This window comes from Lycorma delicatula, chromosome 3 (assembly GCF_047948215.1).
Source record: "Lycorma delicatula isolate Av1 chromosome 3, ASM4794821v1, whole genome shotgun sequence".
In the NCBI taxonomy this organism is placed as follows: Eukaryota; Metazoa; Arthropoda; class Insecta; order Hemiptera; family Fulgoridae; genus Lycorma; species Lycorma delicatula.
In genome coordinates this window covers 67,929,322-67,952,706 of record NC_134457.1, presented here as the reverse complement: position 1 = coordinate 67,952,706, position 23,385 = coordinate 67,929,322, and the positions used below count along the sequence as shown (strand labels likewise).

The 23,385-nt window shown below is 29.9% G+C and overlaps 1 protein-coding gene across 1 annotated transcript in view; it reads right to left on the bottom strand.

Moving 5' to 3' along the window:
• Positions 1–23,385, bottom strand: part of LOC142320908 (limbic system-associated membrane protein-like) — a 1,137,362-nt gene that overhangs the window by 74,337 nt on the left and 1,039,640 nt on the right. The window lies entirely within an intron of this gene.

Sequence of the window (23,385 nt, the reverse complement as noted above, 5' to 3'; positions counted from 1 at the left end):
CTCCTAAAACTTCTGCTTTATCCTTAAATCAATCAGTATTAGAAATCATTCTATTTTAATTTTCTCTAAAATGAATATAGTAGTATTGAGAATATTTAATTATTTAACTGTTCTCCATGCTAATAAGAAGAAGAAAATATCCGATACTGATAATCTATTAATATATAAATAAAATAAAATTAAAAATTAGTGAAAAATTTTATCTGTATTTTATTGAACTTTTATATTTTTATAATAAACAATAATGATAGAAAATTATCCAGTAAAATATTATGAGTAGGATTCTAATAATTCTGAAAAACTATTAAATATAAAAGAAATATTTAATGTTGTATCTTACAAAGAATATTTCTCTTGCAATAAATTTATTCCTCAAAAACTATATTTCCTAAAAATATGCTAATCAATAATAATGATGCGTAAAGACAACAGCATGAATGACATGTTATATATAACAATTACTAGAAACAGTATAATTTATAAATGACACAACCTAAAATTAAACGGAAAATCTGTTATAGTATATCAAAAATAATATTGTCATCAACAGATTGTCCTACGGGTAGAATTTTCACCTTTTTATGGTTTTCAGATTGATAGAAATCAATGAAAAATATATAAAAATAATTTGTGTATCCCTCTCTCCGTCATGGACGTCGACCTCCGTAGTGGGTTAGCCTTTCATTCGAAGATCCCGGGTTTGAATACCAGTCAGTCAAGGCCTTTTCATACTCTTCATAATTCCAAATTACTAAATTCACGGTTTGACAACTGTGGTAAATTTGTCATTTAAAATTACTTTTTAAGTAATTTTAAATTATGTAGTTAATTATGGCTGTTTACATTAATAAGCTAAAGTAATTCGCGAACGAATAGAAAATAAAATAAAATATTAATTATGTTTTAATATCAAAGGAAATCATTAATCCATTTGTTTCAAATGAAACGTTTTTATAGCCGCAACAGGAAAAAAAACGCTCATTTATTGGTTACGTGATTCAAATAAAAATTGTTAAAGTAGTTCGGTATGCAGTCAATAAGAACGGTTACAATATTTCAGTAAAAGTACTATTTCTGATTTTTATATGAACCGTGCTAAGCTATATTAACTTAGTCACATAACCACAATGTTGTTAATGTAAAATTACCATTATCGGCTAGCTAGCTGTTCGACAGTTAGACGAAAAATTGGAGGGTTGCATTATTGGCATCCGTACTGGATGCCAATAATGCTGATGGCAGCTACATTGTGGCTTAATAGAAGCAGTTCACTCCAGTAACATTTCCTAATGTTGCTAGTTGTTTAGATTTTGTATCAAATACAATCACATTACTTCAACCATTATTTTTTCAACAGTGGTGTAACAGAGATTTTAAATGCAAAGATAAGCATGAACACATGTACTGAGCTTAATATACAGTTGAGTTATATTTTCAAAATTTTGAAAAAAATGATCCCGAAAAACTGTCTACCGTGGAGATATTGACCCCCAAATTTTATCCAAAATTTTACCACAAGACTGTAAAAATTTCATCAAAACTGGTTTATCCAAACAAAGGTTATTAAGCTCCAAATATGCCAACGTTCATGCATGTGTATGAACATTACCCCGAAGTTTTTTGTTTTTTGTTGTCCCTGGGTAATGGAAATTTAAAAAAATCCAAATCCCATATTCTGGCTGATTACCATACTTTCCTTCTTGCAGCATAGCTCAAGAGCTACGGTGCCAGGAAAGTAATATTATGATGAAATAATTTTAAACCTAACTTAAATTAAGTGTAGATAGAAGCGTAATATGAAATAATTTTATACTTACAATTAAATTAGGTGTAGTTGGAAGCGTAATATTTGAAGTACAAAAATGGAATTCCAGTTTATAAAGTTTATTTTCCATTATTATGAAAAAAGTGTAATCTTCTAACCTTCCTGATTCATTCGTCTGATAGTGATGTGCCATTTATAATTTGTAAATTACTACAAACCACAGATATTTCGTTTTTTCCAGTACAGATCTTTCATTAATAAAAATATTATTTTTTAGGCAAACTTTGGCTGCTGAACATTAGTTTGCTTTCGTTATAACTTTTTTTTTATTCTGTTGCAGTGTTTACATTTTTTTAAATTCATATTTTGGAGTATAATTATTTAACTTTTGTATTTGTACAAACTAAAATACATTTGTACACTTATTATACATTTATTTATACTACAGCTTTTGTTACTATACTTTCTTGTACCACTCAGTTCACCTCAGTGTACGGTTAACAGTAGTAAGTAATTTATCATCTAAGTTTCTATATACATAAGTGACAAATCTGATTAAAAAATGAAACCGATTATCGTAATGCAGTGGTTTCCAAACTTTTCCGATTCGCGGCGCCCTTTTTCAATTAAAGTTTTTTCATGGCGCACTAACCTAAGTAAAAGTATGACTACCCGTAAGAGATAAAAATAAATAAAACTCGTGTATCTTCATAATTTTTTTTTACTTAACATTAAATTAATAATTATAAATGTCTTGGTTCAATTAATTATGAAGCTATTACAATATTTCGCGACGCCTCTGTGAAGAGGCCGCGGCTCCCCCGGTGCACCGTGGCGGACAGTTTGGGAATCACTGGCTTAATGTATCTGTAGATTTTTTTTGATACTAAATCTATATCGAGTAGATTCAACAGAAGACTAAAGTAATACAACTTTCTGAAGCACAAATTGTATAGAAATGAAGTTCATTTTATGACAGAACTTTATTATAGTTTTTCCGCCGACAAAATATCTTTATGTTGCGTTTCCACTGATATGGGTAAACTGCTTTAATGTTGGATAATATGAATTAGATTTTGGAAGAACTTAGGAAATAAAGTCATTTTGGATAAATTTAATCATTTTGATTTGCATTATTTAAAGAAAAACTTAGGCGACTCTATTAATATCCAGATTTGTAAAACTCCTTATTTTAATTAAAAATTTAGTATTTAATACAATGAAACGATAATATTGCTGATACACTTAAGGCTGATCGATAAAATTTGGATAGATGCTATCAGTTTTAATCTGGAGTAAATAATTATTAATATATAACCGAGATGAAAAGGTTAAATCGATACTTACGTTTTACCCAGCGAAATTAAGTTTTACGGTAACTACCATCTTAAAATTTTTCGATAAAATTTTGTAAGTTTGAGTAATGAAAAAAAATTGAGTACAATTATTCCAAGAATCTTGAGATGAAGGAATATATTGGAAGAAGAAAATTAGATAAGTCTGCCTAATCGAAAAATCTCTGTCCTTACATTTCACTGATTTTATATGATGATAACTTCTTTCATAATTTCAAATGAAAAAAAATTATATTCATTTAAAATAGTAACTTAAGTTCTATTTATAACAAATTATTTAATTTTAAGCTACTCCTAAAGTAGCATCTGTCTTTATTAGATTTTTCTGATAATAACTTAAGTTCTATTTATAACAAATTATTTAATTTTAAGCTACTCCTAAAGTAGCATCTGTCTTTATTAGATTTTTCCGATAAATCTTCGAAAGTTTCTTAAAACTGTACATATCGAATCGGAGTTGGAACTAAGAGAAGCATACTGTTAGGTATATGAATAACAAATAAATATTCATTCTCTCATTAACCTGATAGATATCGTTATGTGATGACGGTTGGTTAATTATCATACCTAACCATTCGCCGGACAATTTTCTAATCCAAAATTATGCGAAAGCCTTTCATCCATCCCGCAGGACCGGGATTCAAATAACGTTCAGGAATGGCGTCTTACATATGCTACAAATTTTCCCATTTTCTATGTCAAGCATGAAGTATAAAGCTTATACTGCGAATTAATCGTATTCAGATCACACAATTGTTAGAAAACAATATGTAAAAAAAATACTGTTTTATTATGCACACAAAATAGTGTTATTAAATATAATTTTCATTAAAAGAAATATATCTTAAAAAATAAACAAAATTTAACAGTGTACCCACCCACTCATTTCCTTTATCCGTGTAATATAAAATATATTTATTTATTTACTTTTGCAACTGTAAGCTAAAGCCCAATGCCTTGACCAGGAATTAATTTTGTAGAGTATAGAAAATGGCAAGCCTAAGAGGGATTTGAATTCAGGATCTTCCGGATGAAGGCAGAGAGACGTTACCACGCCGCCATGGTGGTCGACGGATTATAATATGTTTTATTGCTGGAAATGAATGTTGGGTAAAAAAATTGTTATTAAGGTTTAAAAAGTGCTAAAAAAATTAAAACTTATAATCTTTAATTCTTAAAAGTCAAAGAGAGGGGGTTAAAAGGAATTTTTAAACAATCTATTTACTTTACTTTTACGAAAAGTAAAAACTTCCACATTAGTAAGCAGGGGTGACATGTTGTATGAAACAACATAGAAACAATAAAGAATAAAAAAAAAAAACAAAACACGAATCTAATATTGAATTTTTAAGAATAATATATATATATATATATCATCTCTAAATTTCAGGTACCACCGAGACCATGCCGGTTTGAAGAATCTGGAATTTTTCTTAAAAGTATTATTTTTTTTTTATTTGTAAAAGTTTATAGTCACTGATAATCTATATTAGAGAACCTACAATCAAATCTCATGTGTTTTTCCTATCCTTATATTTTCATAATGAAAATAGAAATTCTCATTCTTTGATGTATTGACATAATTATGATGTCACCCTGAATTATGTACTCCTTTGACGTAAACAGGATTAAAATAATCCGAAATAATTTCAAATTACCAACAAAAAATATTTTAGGGAAAAATGTTCAAAATGTGAAATGAAATTAATTAAACCATAATTAGCTGGATGATATCTTTCTAAAACAAAACTAATAAAATATTATGAAATGGTAAATAGATGCAAACATAAGACAAATGCTCGCTGCCATTAACTAAAACGTTGTTACCTCTACTTTTATAGAATATAACAATCCATTTTAGCAACAAATAAAACCCTTTTTACTTCCTTGTACGAAGTAAAGGAAGTATTATGATCGCGAAAAATTCCAGTTTTCAGATTTCAACGGAAATATACATTTGGACCATCCTTGAATCCATTTTGACTAGTTTCGGTGTGAGTTTGTATATACGTACGTGTGTATCACGCATAACTAAAAAACGATTAGCCGTAGGATGTTGAAATTTTGAATTTAGGACTCTTGTAGTCCTAACTGCACGTATACCTAGGTGCATCTCTCCTTTTGATTGCAATTGATTGGACCAAGTGTCCAAAAAAGCCCAAAATTCCCCAAACATTTGGATTTGGAATTTTTATTAACTGCAGTAATGGTACTTATTTTCATTGGTTCCAGAGTTATACCCAAATGAAATTTTAATTAATGAAATGTTTGGATCTTACAACCGGGAAGGTACATCGGTTCGAATCCGACTTCATATACGTGTATTTTTTTTAATTTTTTTTTTTTAATGTATTGATTTATACATTGATTTAACCACTGATTTATAAAGAATTTTACCATAAATAATAATTCAATAATAACAATTAAAAAAAATCATAAGTTATTAGTGAAATAAAATTTTATGTACTTTTCATTTTAATTCAAAAATTTTTACACAGTTTAATAATTATTAATAAATCAATATATTTAAATAAAAAAAAAAAAAAAAAAAATATATATATATATATATATATATATTTTTTTTTTATTGTGTGTGTGTGTGTGTGTATATGTGTATGTGTATGTATGTGTGTGTGTGTGTGTGTATGTGTATGTGTGTGTGTGTGTGTGTGTGTGTGTGTATATGTGTATGTGTATGTATGTGTGTGTGTGTGTGTGTGTGTGTGTGTGTGTGTGTGTATGTGTATGTGTATGTGTGTGTGTGTGTGTGTGTGTGTGTGTGTGTGTGTGTGTGTGTGTGTGTGTGTGTGTGTGTGTGTGTGTGTGTGTGTGTGTGTGTGTGTGTGTGTGTGTGTGCATGAAGTCGGATTCAAACCGATGTATCCATGATGACGGATTCCACACTTCTCACTTTTCTCAACACGTAACTACTTGAGCGACGTGAAATAAAATTAATATATAAACTAATATAAAATGCTGATTTACGGACACCACAAAAAATGTGATACAACGTGGTGTCCACCACAATGCAACTGTGCAACTGTCCATTTTACAAAAGAAATAGAGGATCATGTCTCACTTTCAAATGAAATAAGTTCAAATGAACTTCAGCAAAAAAATATGTATATGTAATTTAATAGGCGTACAAGGAAATCATGTGGTCTACACAACAGATTTTTTGATTTTAGCATATTAGTAGGATATGAAATAACGCAGTGAGATGTCAATGGATGACGGACGACATCCATAACTGACAGTTTTAACTTTTCCATAAATATAAAAAAGATCTGACAGTTATACTTTCCTAGCATTAGTTATTTATTCTTATACAGTGGAAAAATAATTATACATGAAAAACGTTACTTAAGATTTCTTTTTTGGAGTGGGAGTAATTTATGATGAAGTTTTATTGTAAAATTATTATTATATGTTTAAATAAACAAAAAACGTTTTGAAAATTAAAAAAATCGGTGTTATTTGTTTTGCTCCCCTCCAAAATCACCTTTCAAGAATTAAAAAAAAATTTTTATCCGTTTACTATGTTAGATGAAAGAAAGTATAAAAAAATTACAATAAAAAAAATCTTTATCAATAAAAAGTTATATAAGTTTTCTTTTCGGAACTGGAATATTATTACTAAAATCTTTGAAAATTCAAAAAACCGATTTTTTAAACTCTGATCGACTGTCCACTAATACTGCCCCCTAAAGTTTTTTTTTTTTTTTTGATTGCTTGCACTACTTCTATGACTAGAAAGACATAAAAAAATTTGGTTAAAAATGAGCAATAAATAAAAATATAGATTTTTCAATTTTTGGGGAAGGGCGAAATTTTAGGGCAAATATTGTTTAAAAATGGTAAGATAAGCATGCACGTTTGTGTATGTACTGAGTTTAATGTTGAAGTTGGGTTATGTTTACAAAATTTTGAGATACTTGACACCCAAAACTCTCCCTATGGAGATATTGACCCCAAAAGTTTACCAACAAATTGCCTCATATATATGACTATCTGTTCAAAATCTTATCAAAATCGGTATATCCAGTCAAAAGTTATTAAGCTTCAAACACGGCAATTCACGTACACACATATTTGTACGAAAGAATATTAGTCCCCAATTTTTTTTTCTTTTTTGGGGGTCCCTGGTTCATGAAACGCCGAAAAATGCAAAAAAAAACCTTTGCCGATTTATTTTACTGATTACCGTACTTTCCTTCGTGCATAACTCTAGAGCTATGATGTCGGGAAAGTAAAAAGAAAATAAAAGTAAAAAAATAGTGATATAAAATAGTGATGAAACTATTTAGATTTACTGAAAAAACTGGAGGTAACTGCAGTTGAAGAAAAACGAAACAAGAGAAATAGTTTTTGTCGAAAGCTACCCGTGCGAAATTATAATACAGTTAAGGTATAATCTTAGAAGACGATTTTTACAAAATTCTATCTGTAAATACGTATACTATAATACCGTTGTATTCTCGCCGCATATTTGTTAGGAATAACTCATGTACGTGAATGATAGTGTGTTATTCAAGTAAAATTAAAATTGGTAATTAAAGTAAATTAAAATTGCTAATGAATCTCTCATATGTATCCGATTTGAAATCAGTTTTTATGTTCATTTGCTATACTCCCAAGTTGAGTACCAAGTAAGTTATTCAGCTAATGAATATAATGTTTATAATATAACTCGCCGATCTAAGAGATGGACTGATAGCATTTCAGCCTATCATCCGGAAGGTCTCGGTATCGATTTCCAGTTAAACATTGCATACGCTACAAGATTTTCATTCCGTATTTTTACACACCAGCTTTTAACTTATGCGATGAATTAATCATCAATAAAAAAAAGATATGTATACTTATAAAGCAAAGTGTTTACTTCATAAAGCAAGTAATGCGAACAAGCGCCTGCAAAAAATTCCGCTCTGTGGAAGTTAGATTACAGTTTGAGTCTTGGTGAAAACGCGCATTCATGAAAAATTCTATTCTTCGTTAAAAAAATTGAATTTTCTTTTTATTAGATGAATATCAAATCACCAATTGCAAAGTTACGTTGAAGATTAATGTAATTAACATAGTATAAATTTAATTCAAGGAGAGAGAATAATCTAAGAAAATGGTTACTTCATATTTTGAATGTTCCATACTAAAAGAAGTCCAAAGGGAAGTTAACTTTTACCTTTATTTTAAATTATTCTTTGTAATGCATTTTAGCGATTACGTCTCCCAAAAGGTTTTAAGTAATTGGCGTTTGTAGACAATGGTCATTAGTAGGAAAGGAAATGATTGTAGGAGGGAAGTGAAGTTTCGTGAAATTGAGGGCTGCAAGATTATAGAGAAATGACTATAAACTAAGGTTTAGTACTACAAAACAACAATGTTGTTTTATGAACTGTTTTGGTTCAGTTAATCCATTAATTATAATCAAAACATTAGACATGTTCAACAACAAAGAAATAATATATATAAAGAAAACATCCGTTACAATGATGTTGTATCCAATTTGGAAAGTTGTTAAAGTTTAGGTAGGGGTTAAATGTTTTTATCCCTATTGACACTGTGAATTTTGCGAAGCACTAATGTTACATACGTTGTATGATACTTCCATATGAGTGAGTGAGTACAAAGGCAAATGAAAAATTTGGTTTGTTGTAGCTTGGGGAAAAAGTTGCTTAAATGAAATATACTTTATTCTCAGTGCGAGACATCATTGACTTCTCTAATGAGAAGTCAAGAATTTTAATTTTTGACATCTCGTTTATTTTCGGGTAGAAAAAATTCCTTAATTTGGTGGATCCAAAGAACATATTTTACTTAGTAGCTTTGTTTAGTTTGAATTGTGTTATGTTTGTTTGAAATTTGTTTGAACTATGTTAAGTTTACAGAAATATTTTAATTGAAAAATAAATAAAAATTTTCGTGTAAGTAAACAAGTTCTTTGTTTCTTTGTATGTATGTCGATGAATATGTGTTTTGCAATTTTTATAAATAAAATTTTAGAGAATTTTTACGTAAACCTTGAGAAAAGAATTTAATAAATTCACTGCCATTAAAGCTTTAATATAGTTTGTTTGCAATATCTGTTGAATAAATAACGTTAAGTAAATAAGAAACGAAGTTTATTAATAACATTAAAATTTAAATTCAACATTGACAAGAGTGTTACAAAAAAAGGAGAGATGCACGTATTTTAAATTCTAAAGCCGACTTGCTAGTAGCAACTCTGCTCAAGCGTTTCTGTATGCAACAAACAACTGTTTTATTACAACCTTCTTCATTAAGAAGTTCTAATTAGGACCACCAGGGCTGCGCTATTTTTCCTCCTGCAATCTTTCCTTCTGGCTGAATATTTAATTTACGCTCCCATCAAAATTTCTTGAGTTCGTTTAACTTGATAGCTTCTTTTTAATGAAATTTGTAACGATTTTTATGCAATGTTTTTCAAATCATGTCCAACATATTTCATCGGTAATCAATTTAATTAGATTATTTTCCCAATTTATTAATGGAATTAATTCTAAAAGTAAATACTCATATTTATAGTTTCAAAAGTGTAATTAATAAAATATTTCGGATCCGTATCATCCGTACAATTAGTTTTCTTTTTTTTTTTCAAGCCGTTAGAAATTTAAAATAGAATTGTGATACCAAATGGAAAGAAATTTGTATAAACTTATTCGGTATATGGAAAAATAAAGTATTCATATTTAAATATTTTCTGTAAATTTGAATCTGAAACTAATAAAATATTACTATGCTAATAAAAACTCAAAGTCGCAATAAAAAATGGTGCTAAGATAACAATTAGGGAAACAATAGTTGAATAATGAGATAAGAATAATTTTGATAAAGAAGTAGAAGAAAAAAATGTTTTACGTTACATTAATCTGTAATTTATTTAGTTCATCTTTCACAACAGGCTAAGGTAAGGTTTTTGAAGTAATCATTTTCTGCCTAGATAAAATCTTATTTCTATTCCTTTGAAAACTAATCTCCTGATAATTCAATAGAAGAAAGAATGGTGCGTGTGTGTGTGTGTGAGTATTGTGTATTATCACGTAATTAAAACAGATTAAAAAAATATCTCGTCAATAATTACTGAATGCCATTATATTTAAGAATTTATTTTATATCTTTCGATACTTCAAACTTGTTAAGGTCTATAAGCACTGCATAGAGAAAATCTGTACATAGTTTACAATCTTATGTATTATAGATTATCAGTTAATCAATTTTAATAAACATTGTCTGATTTTTAAATACTTATAATCAAACTTGATTTAGACCCGCTTAATATGCAATGTAATCTAGAAATGTAAATGTTTATGTTATAATAACTATGATTTTTTTCATTGTCTTTTCTTAATTTAAATGTTTACTTAGTAGCTTTGTTTAGTTTAAACTATGTTATGTTATGTTTAAGTTTGATCAAGTTAGCAGATTTTTATGAATAACTAATATTTAAATCAGGGATAGTTATTACAAAAAAAAATCAAACAAAAAATGAACTTGAAAAAAAAAGTTAAATAAGTATTATTGTTAAAGGGATGAATTAATATTTGATAATGTCAAAGAAGTATCTGTTATTTCTATTTTCCATCACTCATCAATGAGTAATTTTAGAATTTGAATAAAGTCCATAAGTTAGAAAAAAAAATTGAGGATAGATTAAGGCTGCTCGATTTTTAACATTTTATGAAGCTTCTAACTTTATAACAATCATATAATAAACCAGTACAGTGCCCATAATATATTTCAAAAAAATCGACAAAGATTCAAACTCCTTGAACGTCAAAACTGAAACGTCAAATGAACCGTCAAACTCTGTACTCTTTCCATATTGATATTTCCTTAAGATGCTCTTAATTCAACTATTTGCAATACGCATCTTGTATTATAAGTTTGTAAATGTGGAATTTGAATTTTTTTCTTTATTAAACTTTATTGATGGCCGAAATTAAAAATTATTTATTTATGTAGAATGACCACACTTCAGGAGCGCAAAAATGAAATAACTCATAATTTAAAGTTATTTACAATTAACAATAATCAGCAATAGCGAAAGGAATAACCAAGGTTTATAAGGTTGGTAGCAAAGGGGTGTGACCTACAACCTTCGATTGATTTAAAAAAATACTATTACAAAAAATAATCGTTCATAACTTGTATAAAACGTAGATGCATATACATTTTTACATAAATGCATTAAATACAGGTAAATATCGATTGAAGTCTACGATTAGAAGACATGTTTTTAATTTTTGAATTGTTTAAAATAATTCACTATCAATATTAATCATTAAAATGTTGTTCTAGATGTTATAAAATTACTATTTTATTTTTTTAATCACTGAAAGCTTGAGATAAAATATAAAAACGTTATGAGAGAAGATAAGATAATAATAATAATAATAAGATAATTTCTGTTTCAATAACTATTCTACAAATATGAAATGCAAGGGCTTTTTTTAATATTTATACTATAAATTATTTAACAAATAAGAATACATGAAATTATGCTATATATATATATATATATATATATATATATATATATATATATATATACACACACACATATTGTCATGTTACAGTTTATTTAAAATAAATATAATTTTAACATGTATAACAAATGACATAAAATATAGTCTAAAATTTAGACTGCACTTGAAAATATATTATTAGAAATTCAGGGTTATAAGTACAGTATAAAATTACTGCAATGTGTTGCACCGTAATAACAACTTCACGATCATATAATTTAATATTAATAACTAAATATTACTTGCTGGAAGAATGATTTCACAGCGTAATATACATAGAGGCTATGCATAATAAGAGCAACATTAGTGCGAGCGGCAACATAACATTACAGAATATATAAGTTTGCGCATAACGCAAGCTAACAGTGTTCAATGTCTCGAACACCGCGTGTCACACTCCATTTAACAATCGGTATACTCATTTCTCCTACACATGCAGTGTAACCTACACACGAAGGAAAAGGAGGGAGATATGAGAGAGAGAGAGTGATTGAGTGAGAGTGTGAGTATGAGTGTGTATGAGGAAAGAGATACATACAGCGCACATTTCATACTATAGATATCAGGGAATTTATAGTAAATGATTCATTGGTGTAGTAATAGTTTTCTAAAAACGGTGGCTGTATAATAATAACTCACCGTAAATGTACCTAATTAATTTTACTTAAATAATTATATTTTTAAAATAACTAAATAATATTCCTCACTCCTTACTGAATCGAATTCAGATCTTTCAGTCTCAGAAATATATCTGTACAATAAATAAATATCAATGTAGTTATTTAATTCATTAGACTTTTATTGAAAAAAAATCCTTAGTTGATTAAAAGATTTTACATATCATAAAAAAGATTAGACAAGCTGGTTTTTTTTTCAAAATATAAAAATAATTATTTTTAATCTGGGGTAAACGTATTGATTTACGTGATATTTGGAAAATGCTGGCAGAGTGATAAGGTGTAAAGTTTTACTAAAATAAAAGTTTTCGTAGAGATTTTTGATAATTCAACAAAGTTTCAATGCCGCTTTTTTTTTAGGAGTTTTTGATAGTGCAACAAGTCTATACGAGCATAATAAAGATACAAACTTACTCAAATAAATGAGGAAAATATTAATTTTACATCATCCACCAATTCAGTAATTTTAATGGAAAACACCTTTGTTCTGTAAATTTCAATAATAAATTACACATAGACAATATTTCATTGGACAAACCAGATTCAATCTTTTGTTTATTAAAAATGAATATAATTTTCAGTAAATTTTAAAATAATTTAGAAATTTATGAATGTTTCACTAAATGTTTAGTCGAATCCGTAATCTTTTCAGCTACAGGGAAGAGGTTTATGTGGCAAAGATAGTAGGCAATAATGTTAATAGTTACGAATGATACATTTTATTAAGACGAAAATAAAAAAAATAACATAAATTCAAGTAAGAGTTTGATGAACATTACGTGGGTTTAAAATATATTAACTTTAGAATGATTTACAATTACCTTTTTTTAATTCTATTTTTCATTTCATGTATTTTTTTTTTACGTAAAGAATTTAGAAAAAAATGTTAAATAAAGGTAAAAAAAAAATAACTTATTAAAAAAAAATCCGGTTCGTGTTTTTTTCTATTTTTACCCTTGAATTGAGTTCAGATGTTACTAAAAACATATAATCCAAAGTTTATATTTCAAATTAAATAACACGCGTTAGAAAGAGCTACGATTAATTAAAAAAAGTAAGTAAACAAAAAAAGAATACAATTTTTTGCTGGTATGTAATTAGTACAGCGTTTTTAGATATAAAATGAAGAATTATTTTCTGTAAAAATCTTTATAAAATATTTTTACAGAAAAAATACTACAAAGACAAAATAAAAATATAATAAAAGTCTGTTTTCATTAAATAAAATATAATTTACATTATCATTTAAAACATGAACTGCTTGATAGTGAATTCAGAAGTCACTTTTACAAATAATTTTCTCTTTCAAATCAACATTAAATATTATCATCGTTACAGCATTATTAATTATTCAGTTACAGCATAAATTTTGTAACAAAGCATTAATAAAACATCTGCACAAATATCTGTTTTATACACTTAAGGAGCGTAAATATTTTTATGTAAAAAGGGAGAGGGATTAATATATATGGGGCTTTTACTCCTCATGTACGTATCAAATAATGATAAATAAAATCGACCTATTTGCCTTTTTACTGATGCAATAAAAGTGCTTTCAGAAACTTTTTATAAAATTAAAAATTTCTGATAAATATTTTTTACATGTACTTTTTATATTAGCGAATTTTACTGATCTGAGTTATCCTCAAAATTATACGTAAAAAATTGATTTCAGATTTGATTAATAGTATTTTCAAGCATTCTTAAGTTAAATATATGAAAACTAGCTTATATAGCCGGCATTTCTCGGGGTCAAAATTTCTTCATACCCCCAACCATTTCTTTTTTTACAAAAATTGTCAATAACTTTCCGTAAAAAAAATATATCTCCTTAGGATTCCTTCTTTTTAAATTTAACCCTTCAAGTCTTCATTACTCTACAATAGTATGTTTCGAATAAAAACTGGAGGAGTCTGAAGAAAGAACATGTGCTTTAAACATTCAAACAATATACGATGTACTAACTAATGCAAATATATATAATTTAATTTAAAATTTTTAATGTAATTTAATTAATTAATCCTACCGTGAGTATCGAGAAAGACGCTGTAGATAGCCATAAGTTATATACTGTCGCGTGTTCGCGGTTCAATCAGGGTACTGAGTGACTGACAATTTAGAATATTTATATAATTACAATTTATTGGTTTAAGAACATAAGTAAAACAAGGCAAACAATGATGATGATGATAATGATAGTAATAATAATGCCCCGGATAAATACAACTCTACGTCTGCTCAACAGCATCTACGCATACGTCTGGGGCGAGCAACAATATGGTATTTCGGTACCTGCACTTATGTCGGCCAACGGGGAAGTAGTCTTGCTCAGGAGCTCCCTATGGAGTACGGAATTGGAGGTCCCGAGCTGTCTGAGCTGGTTACGGTTGCATTCCTCGGTTTCGCTGTTTGCAGTGGGAGTGGGAGGCATGACCTGATATGTTTGCCGACGCTGGGCGGAGTGCAGTCGGGGAGTATCCATTCCTCTCCTCGGTTGGGTTGCGGGGTTGTGGATGGGTGCTCTGAGCTTGCTCTGCCGAAGTCTTGCGCCGTCCAGTATGAGTCAGTCGCTTTGGCTTTTGGCAGGGATTGTTCCATAGGTAAGGATATCGGAGGCCTTACTGCTGCATGCGAGCCCTAGGATGTCGGTATCGTGGGTCAGGCAGTACCTGACTCCCCGGCCTGGATTAAATCTGTGGAAGGCAGCGGACTGGGGAAACCCTGAAAGGATCTATGATCCGAGGTACGGCCAACCGTCTCTCCGCACGCACCTTGTGACATGTAGACTGGCGATAATATAGGCTATGGAATTTTTAACAAGATCCGTGGAAGAGGGTCCATGTAAAAACCCTCGTCCTGGAGAGCCTCTGTCTTCGTAGGCGAAGAGGAGGAAGAATGTTGTGTTTCTGGAAATCGAGAAGACGGATCGAATCAAATTTCGGTCAACGTTGTAATACTGAAATATTTGATAACAAAGAGAAGAGAAGGAGATTTTAGCAAGGCAACTCCTTTCATGGTAGCCTGAGGCATTACCACATCTGCTGGTGGATCGGTAAAAGATGTAAGAAGGACGGTGGTAGGAGTGTTTGTTGAAACGGTCAACGATTTACAATCCTCAAGGTAGGTAAAGTAGAAGAAAAGACTATTAGACGCTGAAATATTACTCCACGGAACCCTAAGTACGTCGAAGAGTGTAGTATTGTAGGAACTTGCTGAACGGCACTGAAAAAGAAATCGTCGAGGAACTCAGTGAAGAGGGAATTACAGCTTGTCGTCGATTGAACACGCGACTCAGTGGAGAAGTACAACCTTCCGCGTTGCACGTTCAACAAACGACATTCAACAAACCGAAGTGCCCAGAAAAGATATAGGCTGGCTTTCACAGACTAGACGTCCATCCGTTCGCCCCGATGCAATTGCGATGCTTTGAATATTAGCGGTATGGACACACAGCGGCACTTTGCACTAGGAATCTATGTTCCTAGTTTTTGGTGTACCAAAAACTGATCTGTGTTTTTGGTGTACCACTCCATCCTGAAGACCCATGCAGGGATCCCCACTTGTGCGCATCAATTGTCAGGGGAATCATTCAGCTTGATTTAGAAATTGTCCTATACATAAAGAAGAGGTAGCAATCCAAGAGATTAAGACCACTCAAAATGTGAGCTACGTCGAAGCGAAAAAAAGTATTAAAAAAAAATCACCGAATACAATGTCATGTGCACAAGCTTGTCGTCTCCTGCAGCTTCTTTCAATGCAAAGGATGTGATTACGAAACTGGCTCCAGGGATAATAAGTATGGTTGAACGTATCGTTGACAAAAAACTTATAAATCGTCCAACCAGAGAGGAGAACTTAAAACAAGAGAAGAAAACACCAGCTGTTAAGCAAAAGAGTTCGTCTCCTTTGAAAAATGAACCTTTGAAGACGAAGGACAGCGAGTGCAGGCAAGAGAAGAAGCCTGAACCAAAAGTTGAAATTACCAAAAGCCCCATGCAGGGAAGAGACAAGATAGAGGTGAAAATCTTAGAAAAAGAAGATTTAGAATAAAATAAAAAATTGAGTCCCCAAAATCACGGAGGCCTTTAGCAGAGAGATCACCTACGAAACCTACAAAAGCCCAGAGGACACCTAAGGAGAGGGCGAGTACTTCAGCTGCCCCAAGTACGTCTTTGGATACTGAATCGAATACTTCAGCCGCCGAAAGTATACCAGTGGAGATCGCATCAAGTTTAGATTCAATAACCATGTTAACCGCTCCGTCAAAGTTGTCATCACCTGATGACAGCCGCAGAACATCACTGGCATCTGAAAGGGAGGAAGATGCCATGTCCGAAGCCTCATACACATTGTCATCAGAAGTAGAGGCCCTAAGTGATGTTATTTTTGTAATTACCAAAATAACTTTTTGTTTATAGCTACAAGTTGTTATATCCTTTGTTCGATTAGCTATCGTTTAATTGTCTGATTTTTATTTTTTATTAGTAATTTATTTGTTTATTGGTTTTTATCTTTTAACTGTTTGTTTTTGTGGACTTTGAAGTACTGGGAGATACATTCTTTACTAATGAATTTAAGTTTATTACGTACTAACTTATTATGGGAGTTCCTTAAGAACCTCCTTCTTTCATGTGCTTATTATTATACGATTTATTTTTGGTTCCACTTAAGGAGCCGATTGTAATTAAGAAAAAGTTTGATTGAAATCGGTTCCGTAATTTAGGAGGAGATGAAGAACAAAACATACATACACACCCACATACAATGATTTTTATTTTCATTAAAATGATAGTCCGTTTTGTATCTTTTTTTTTAATAGCCATGTTCTAAAAAAATTCTTTAGACATCGAAGTGTACGAATAATTTAGAAAGATAATTAATAATCAATTTAAAATGTTGATTTGATAAACTAAAAAACTTATTAGTTTATCGCAGTCTAAATAGCTTAACAATCGTAGCCTAAATAAATATATAAAGAACTTAAAAAGATTAGCAATTTTTCTTTCTGAATAATGTTTTTGTACACACTTATTTTCAAAATAGCTTACTAGTAAGCTAAAATATAAAAAATAGGTATATCAAATTCAGGTACTATATACGCCTATTTCGTTTTGTTTCCATCAGATATATGAAATCCTAAAATACGATAATATAGGAATGTTAATAAAAAAAATGCAAAATTATACAAAAAAAATAATTTTAATTACTAAAATTTGATTAAAATAAGTTGTAAAAATAACTGAAATGTTTTATAAGTTAATACTTATTTATTTTTGTAGAAGTGAATAAATAAGGCTTCTTTAATTTTACTGATGTTACAATATTGTCGAAGAATTCCCACATAGTCCTAAAATGTGTTTTACGCCGCAAAACCTTACTGTTAATAAGCATCACTTCATCTGATCATAAAGTTGCAGTGATACGATCTCTTATACTAACTCTCAATGAGCAAACTCCAGAACTAATAAGATATATTCTGTAGGACCATTTCTTCTAAAACACACGGCTCATTAGCGGTTAGTCCAAACCTCTTTAAATATTACAGATAAAGTTACCGTTTTGACTTAACCAGTTGGATCAAAACAGGAGCACTATTCTGAATTTGAGCATTTAGTTTAGAGCACTTGGGGTATGCACTTATGTATTTATGATTTGCTGCCATTCTTGGTTCCCTACGGTTTTAATGCGGGTTGCAATATTGAAATTTCGAACAAAGTAGAAAGTAGAGGTGCGCAGTTCATCGAAGATGAAATACGGGCTAAAGGAGGTGTGATCGATGTTGCTGCTGCTGCCGCTCAAAGTTTCGTTTTATTATCCTATAATGCCCTGAAGAAGAGGGTAGAAGCCTTCATTCTAGAAGTATGGAAGAATAAGGGAAATTCTTTCTCTAGAGGAAGGTTTGTGAAAGAATACCGAAGTTTGGAGGATAGTACGGCCTCTATAGTAAGTTCTACGGTTACTCAGGATCTGTCCAACGATGGTCTGTGTTTGTATCGTAATTTCAAGTGGGTTATGAAGATACAGTTCTTTTTTGTATAAATATAAATTATGCTGACTGATTATATTGTTTATTGTAATTTGTATTTATAAAGCGATTGGGAAATGTTGACATGCTTTTATGGAATTCCTTGGCGTTTTCATTGTATCTTTGCTTAAAAAATATGATATGATATGTAATATTTAATATTTACAGCATATTAGAAATGACCCGGATTCAAATTCAAACTTTTAGGATTAAATACTAAGACGCTATTACTCTATCACGGAAGTCAGACTATCAGTTCAGTCTCTAAATTACGAGAAATGAGATGAGAAAAATGGAAAAATATAAGATAATTTCTTTTACCTCTCTACATATCGGTTGCTGAGGGTAAATTTCAGTGACGTCGATTCTCCTCATCCTACTAAGTACGAGAAGGCAACAGTGACTCCATAAATAAGCACGTATAACACGAGCAGTAACACGTGGCAGTACATATATATGCAAACCCACGTATTTGTGTTCATGAATATATAAAATACAATTTATTATCTTATAATATTGCTCGGTTGCAATATATATATATATAATAAAAGAAAAAATAATATTACTAAAATTAATTATCTTTTATTTCTCTTAAGGTAACAAACAATGCATTTAATCAATTCGTGTTTTTAACACGAATTTCGATCAAATGGTAATTTAAATTCAGCAAACATCTGCATCAGTTTACGGAAATAAGATTTAGAAACTTCATTTTCATCCTTCTCAAATATTTTGTTTCATTCTCAAATAAAACATTACTATTTTCAATTCCGCACGTCAACCGTAAAAATGCATATAAGATATTTTCGGATAACTTGGTTCAGCTATGTGTATCTTCAGCGATTGCGTTTGATTAATGAACGGGGCACAAACAACCGCCAGTTGTATTCTGTATTACTGATGAATCTATTACATACCGTTTTGTAAATTTGTTTCAGATCATCGGGTATCTGCGGTATATTTTAAATTGAAAAGTTATACATTATCAGTTGGTTTTTACATTGTTCTATAATCCATGCACACAAAATTTTTCAACAGGTGATCGCTGACCATAACACTCGTCATGTGTACACATTACTTGAACACGGCTCAAAAGAGTTGTTGTCGCCCATCATTTGCGCTGCGAATGCTGTAGACATAGGCGCTACCAGCAATGAATTTCTCAGGCCGTATTTGGAAATTTTACTTTCCAACGCCGTCCCACAATTTGCAATTGACTTTCGCTAGTCGATGGTTCAATACGTATTTCATAAGTCCGTATTCGCAACTGACTTCTATCGCCGAATAATATACAGTATCAAATACTTGAACGTTCAGTATACGCGATCGTGCGTTGTCGACATAATCTCATCGAAATTAATAAATCGGCCAGATCTTCTACTCTGATACTAATCGGCCTGTGTTTTTTATGGGAAAATTCTGTTTCCCATTTTTGATAGATAATAATTTAGGTCGATGACTTATTCAAGGTTTTTGTAATCGTCTTTATAACTGTTACAAAATTTTCAAAATCGAAACTACCATTCTTGACTACGGACACCAGATTGCCCACGGCCACTTCCAACTATGTATATTCGATGATTTAGTGCACAAGGAATAACAATTTGCAAAACGAACAGCTCAAACCGGGGGCAAACCTTAAATTCCTAGAAATTGCCTTGTAGGTCGACTCCTAATTCTTTTACGAGTCTTAAAAAGATATGACCGTTTAATAATTTATTAGGTATAGGTTCTTAGCAGTTGGCTACCTTAATATTATTATACAAATAAATATTATTATACCTATGTATGTGATGAACTAATTATTATTATATTTATTACTAGTATATACTACAATATATTTTGTTTTTGATAAAATTATTACAATGTGAAATATTTGTTTTTTTAAACGGAAAATTCTTATTAGAATTTATCTACCACAGTGAGTATGACATTGTACTACCATAGAAGATAAGTGAAAGTACGAAGAAAACAAAAGTTTTGTTAGTGCAGTATAAAATATTTTAATTTCATCATTTAGTTTTAGAAATTTATTATTTGATCGTTCCCAAATACAGAGCATCTATTATTATTATTATAATGTTCAAGAAACCTGTTTTTGATATATGATAGATTTACAAGTAGTATCACCTCATCCTGATATTTGATAGTACACGTACACATCATCACTGTTAACATAATACTCCATAATACAATAGTATGTTCATAAGAAATAACATATTTTTATACATTTGGACTTTGTACTTTGCTAGTTGTACAGAACATTTATACCTTGCTAGTTGCATTGAACACTCAATACGCGTTATTGGCGTGAAATCACCTGGAATTTACTACTGATGAATAGAATTCAAATATTTTATTAGTAAGACTCTATTTACATATTAAAGAGAAAATAAATGGCAAACTTTTATTTTGTCCACCGGCTGACAGGAAACAAATTAAATTGAAGGAACAACTAACTGATAATTCTGCGATTTTAATAATACAATTTATTATTATTTCCAGTTAAATTTGTTTATAACGTTCCTGTAAAAATAATACTGAAATCAATAACTCATTGAACCGAAAACGCGTTTTTCCATTAATCTACTTTAGATTTGCTGAGATTTAAACTTTATTTATTTAAAGATTTACTAAAAATTCCAAACATAAAAAAATTTCCCCATTCTTGGCAATCACTTAAAATTGAAACATTTGTTATACAGAAAATACTCACTACATAAAAATAACGTTACTGATATTAGAATAAAAAGAATCAATCTCAATGCCGACTAATTTCAACCGATCAAAAGTAATGTAGTATATTTTTTCTCTCTCACAAACGTGTAACACACACACCCACACATACACACACACACACAGCCAGACACACACACACACACACACACACACACACACACACACACACACACACACACACACACACACACACACACACACACAACAAATTTAAAAATATTTTTCAAGTATTAATTTGAATATACTAAATTTTCATGTATTTAAAAGATATTAGAATTGTAGCTTAGTTGTCTGTCAGTGACAAATAGAAAGTAATATATTTCTTATTTATGTTAAACTGTCTTATATCAAGATAATTAAAAATTCTAAAATAAATTGAGTGTCAATAATGATAAATACAGTAGGAATAAATATTTCTCGCTAAAAAAAAAAAAAATATAAAAAATCTCTTGCCTACTTGCAGGTATAAAGGTATAATAAAAAACTTTCTTTAACAGCTAATACCTCGAGTAGAGTGAACCGATTTAATTATATCACTTTGTTTAGCCTTCTAGACGGCCGTAAGGTATTACTCCAGAGGATGAGATGAAATGATAATTTTTTAGCGTGTGAAATTGCCATGGCTGACCGAGATTCGAATCCGGGACCTCCAGATTAAAGGTTGAAACGCTACTTCGCGCCACAGAGGCCGGTTTATATCAAATACTTAACAAAATTCAGCCTTTCTGCTAAAGTTTCAGTTACAAGAACAACAGTATGAAAAAAATTTTGGTTTTGAAAATTAAATATATTCATGCCTTACAGTTAATGATTTGCATAATATCTACATTCTTAAAAATATTGTAGACGAACACAATTTTGTATACAATAAACTTATTTATACAATTAAATTTAAATTCTACTTGGTCTTTTTTTACGATCTTATCTTCATGTTGAATTTAAAAATTTGGTTATTAAAATATTTTTTAAACTCAATATCTGAGATGCCTTAAAAACAAAATAAAATTTAGTTTACATAGAAGATTGAATTTGTATTTTTAATATAGATACTTTATGATTTATCTTTATACAACTACAACTGCTGGCGCCCAGTAACTGATCGATAATAGTTAATTATTAAAAATGCGAAAAATATCATGCTTGACTGAAATTCGGACCTAGGACCTCCGGATGAAAGGGAGAGATTCTACCACGCGTAACATAAAGCAATAGGTATATAAATTTAAATGCACGACATGCATTTAAATTTATATACCTATTGCTTTATGTTACGCGTTACGTGTATATTGAGAATTTATTGGAGTACAAAAATAAAATAAATACATGAAAAATTATAGTAATTAACAGGTTAAAATAGTTTTATAAAAGTAAAATTAATTAATGTACATTATCTAAGGTAGTATATTTTATGATGTTAAAATTTACATTTTACGGTACTAAAATTGAGTTTATTATAATGCATTTATCAGAAAAGTAATAGGTATAAAATAATAATTATTATTGAATAACATTAATTACTAATAAATATTTTATCTACGTAAAATAAAATAATAAATAAAAATATACTAATGGTAAAATGGAATTGATTAACTTAAAATTTTAATTATTTAGATATACTCTACTGTTTAATAATTATTTTACCACCTAATAATAACTAATTTCTTTTAATCATAAAATAAATATAATCATTTTTAAAACAGAGGTTGAGTTAATTAAAAAATAATATTTTATCATAATATTATGGTAGTATAATAAAAAAAATCATGCAACTTGATTTCTTAAATATTAAAATGGAAATTTTCTTGTTTTTAAAACATTTTAATGTAAATTGTAATTGAATTATCATCTTGTGTTTATTTTTAATAGAAGACAATATTCCAAATACTACATAAATCGTCGACTTATTTTAGTGAAATAAATTCACTATAAACGCAAATTTAATGACACAAAAATAAAAGTATAAAATTAAAAGTAAAAGTGCTTCGAATTGTTATAGAAGTTTTAAAAGTTCGATATATTAATCATTAAAATAGTCAATATGATACGAAAATTAAAACACACACACACACCCAGCTTCCCTGAACTGGCTTAGCAATCAAGTGTTACTCAGCTCAGGGGCGTGTCCTTGCAACTCAAATGATCCTCTCCGCCTACCGGCAGTACGTCCGGCATGGCAGTTCGGCTCCCGGTTCTGCATCTTTTCCTTAGTTTCATCATGCCTCTAATCGCTAAGGCCAAGGACACCGGGCTCGGCTATGCCATTCCCAGCCCTACCCCA